Raw genomic sequence first — 3,987 nt, forward strand, 5'->3', positions numbered from 1 at the left:
ATTTATTTTATTTTGTTTCTATTTACAAAAAAATACTTATTGTTGCTATTTTCTTTGTTTTCCAGATTTTTGTTTTGTTTTCTATATTATTTATTTTCTTTTGTTTTTTGCTTTATTTTTATTTCTTTTTACTTTTAGGTCAGCAAAATTATAAACTTTCTGTTAGTGCCATTAGTTTTAGAAAAATTATAAACTTTCTGTTAGTGCCATTAGTTTTCAAATTTGAATAGTTAAAATTTGAATTCTTTGAAATTTGTGTGAATCACAAGTTTGTGATTAACTTTACTAAAAAAATGAACATAGATGCACCTATAGAGAAAATTCGACCTAAATTCATAGTTTTCAAATGAACTCTGAAAAAGTTGGCATAGCATACTCGTGTGTTACAAAGTTGGCATGGTATCATCATAATAGTTGCGGGAGAAAGTCTTCGCTTGTGTCATTTGCTTATTGCGCCGTAACCATGGATAATCTTCATCGTTTATCAGGATGCTTGGGTCAGCCTTGACATTGAAGGGAGGAATTTCATGAAACTTTTCATAATCTTCAGACATGTCTGTCTTGCCGTCCACTCCCAGGATGTCCCTTTTTCCTGAAGGAACTATGTGGCGCTTTGGCTCATCGTATGATGTATTCGCTTCCTTATCTTTTCTTTTTCTCGGTTTGGTAGACATGGCCTTCACATAGATAACCTGTGCCACATCATTGGCTAGGACGAACGGTTCGTCAGTGTACCCAAGATTTTTCAGATCCACTATTGTCATTCCGTACTGTGGGTCTACCTGTACCCCGCCGCCTGACAGATTAACCCATTTGCACTTAAACAAAGGGACCTTAAAATCATGTCCGTAGTCAAGTTCCCATATGTCCACTATGTAACCATAATATGTGTCCTTTCCTCTCTCGGTTGCTGCATCAAAGCGGACACCACTGTTTTGGTTGGTGCTCTTTTGATCTTGGGCGATCGTGTAAAATGTATTCCCATTTATCTCGTATCCTTTGTAAGTCAATACAGTCAAAGATGGTCCCCTCGACAACAAGTACAACTCATCACAAACAGTGTTGTCACCTCTGAGACGTGTTTCCAACCAACTACTGAAAGTCCTTATGTGTTCACATGTAATCCAGTCATCGCACTGCTCCGGGTGTTTGGAGCACAGACTGTTCTTGTGTTCATCGACATACGGGGTCACCAAGGTAGAGTTCTATAGAACTGTGTAGTGTGCTTGAGACCAAGAATATCCGTCCCTGCATATTATTGGGTCACTTCCAAGAGTGCCTTTTCCAGTCAGTCTCCCCTCATACCGTGATTTAGGGAGACCTATCTTCTTAAGGCCAGGAATGAAGTCAACACAAAACCCGATAACATCCTCTGTTTGATGGCCCATGGAGATGCTTCCTTCTGGCCTAGCGCGGTTACGGACATATTTCTTTAGGACTCCCATGAACCTCTCAAAGGGGAACATATTGTGTAGAAATACGGGCCCCAGGATAACAATCTCGTCGACTAGATGAACTAGGACGTGCGTCATGATATTGAAGAAGGATGGTGGGAACACCAGCTCGAAACTGACAAGACATTGCGCCACATCACTCCTTAGCCTTGGTATAATTTCTGGATTGATCACCTTCGGAGAGATTGCATTGAGGAATGCACATAGCTTCACAATGGCTAATCGGACGTTTTCCGGTAGAAGCCCCCTCAATGCAACCGGAAGCAGTTGCGTCATAATCACGTGGCAGTCATGAGACTTTAGGTTCTGAAACTTTTTCTCTGGCATATTTATTATTCCCTTTATATTCGACGAGAAGCCAGTCGTGACCTTCATACTGAGCAGGCATTCAAAGAAGATTTCTTTCTCTTCTTTCGTAAGAGTGTAGCTGGCAGGACCTTTATACTGCTTCGGAGGCATGCCGTCTTTTTCATGCAAACCTTGCAGGTCCTCCCGTGCCTCAGGTGTATCTTTTGTCTTCCCATACACGCCCAAGTAGCCTAGCAGGTTCATGCAAAGGTTCTTCGTCACGTGCATCATGTCGATTGAAGAGCGGACCTCTAGGTCTTTCCAGTAGGGTAGGTCCCAAAATATAGATTTCTTCTTCCACATGGGTGCATGTCCCTCAGCGTCATTCGGAACAGCTAGTCCGCCGGGACCCTTTCCAAAGATTACGTGTAAATCATTGACCATAGCAAGTATGTGATCACCGGTACGCATGGCGGGCTTCTTCCGGTGATCTGCCTCGCCTTTGAAATGCTTGCCTTTCTTTCGACATTGATGGTTGGTCGGAAGAAATCGACGATGGCCCAGGTACACATTCTTCCTGCATTTGTCCAGGTATATACTTTCAGTGTCATCTAAACAGTGCGTGCATGCATGGTATCCTTTGTTTGTCTGTCCTGAAAGGTTACTGAGAGCGGGCCAATCGTTGATGGTCACGAACAACAACGCCTTTAGGTTAAATTCCTCCTGTTTGTGCTCATCCCACGTACGTACACCGTTTCCATTCCACAGCTGTAAAAGTTCTTCAACTAATGGCCTTAGGTACACATCAATGTCGTTGCCGGGTTGCTTAGGGCCTTGGATGAGAACTGGCATCATAATGAACTTCCGCTTCATGCCCATCCAAGGAGGAAGGTTATACATACATAGAGTCACGGGCCAGGTGTTGTGATTGCTGCTCTGCTCCCCGAAAGGATTAATGCCATCCGCGCTTAAAGCAAACCATACATTCCTTGGGTCCTTTGAAAACTCATCCCAGTACTTTCTCTCGATTTTTCTCCACTGCGACCCGTCAGCGGGTGCTCTCAACTTCCCATCTTTCTTTCGGTTCTCACTGTGCCATCGCATCAACTTGGCATGCTCTTCGTTTCTGAACAGACGTTTCAACCGTGGTATTATAGGAGCATACCACATCACCTTCGTAGGAACCCTCTTCCTGGGGGGCTCGCCGTCAACATCACCAGGGTCATCTCGTCTGATCTTATACCGCAATGCACCGCATACCGGGCATGCGTTCAGATCCTTGTATGCACCGCGGTAGAGGATGCAGTCATTAGGGCATGCATGTATCTTCTCCACCTCCAATCCTAGAGGGCATACGACCTTCTTTGCTGCGTATGTACTGTCGGGCAATTCGTTATCCTTTGGAAGCTTCTTCTTCAATATTTTCAGTAGCTTCTCAAATCCTTTGTCAGCCACAGCATTCTCTGCCTTCCACTTCAGCAATTCCAGTACGGTACCGAGCTTTGTGTTGCCATCTTCGCAATTGGGGTATAACCCTTTTTTGTGATCCTCTAACATGCGATCGAACTTCAGCTTCTCCTTTTGACTTTCGCATTGCGTCCTTGCATCGACAATGACCCGGCGGAGATCATCATCATCGGGCACATCGTCTGGTTCCTCTTGATCTTCAGCAGCTTCACCCGTTGCAGCATCATTGGGCACATCGTCTGGTTCCTCTTGATCTTCACTAGCTCCCCCCGTTGCAGCATCACCGTATTCAGGGGGCACATAGTTGTCATCGTACTCTTCTTCTTCGCTGTCTTCCATCATAACCCCTATTTCTCCGTGCCTCGTCCAAACATTATAGTGTGGCATGAAACCCTTGTAAAGCAGGTGGGAGTGAAGGATTTTCCGGTTAGAGTAAGACCTCGTATTCCCACATTCAGTGCATGGACAACACATAAAACCATTCTACTTGTTTGCCTCAGCCGCATCGAGAAACTCATGCACGCCCTTAATGTACTCGGAGGTGTGTCTGTCACCGTACATCCATTGCCGGTTCATCTGCGTGCATTATATATAATTAAGTGTCCAAATTAATAGAAGTTCATCATCACATTAAAACCATAGTGCATGCATAGTTCCCATCTAACAACATATAGCTCTCCAGAGCATCTAATTGATTAAACCATACATTGAAACTATGTAAAACATTTCAATGCGAAAACAAATGCGATCATAATCGCAACCAAGGTAACAATTGATC

This window comes from Triticum dicoccoides, chromosome 6A (genome assembly GCF_002162155.2).
Source record: "Triticum dicoccoides isolate Atlit2015 ecotype Zavitan chromosome 6A, WEW_v2.0, whole genome shotgun sequence".
Taxonomy (NCBI): domain Eukaryota; kingdom Viridiplantae; phylum Streptophyta; class Magnoliopsida; order Poales; family Poaceae; genus Triticum; species Triticum dicoccoides.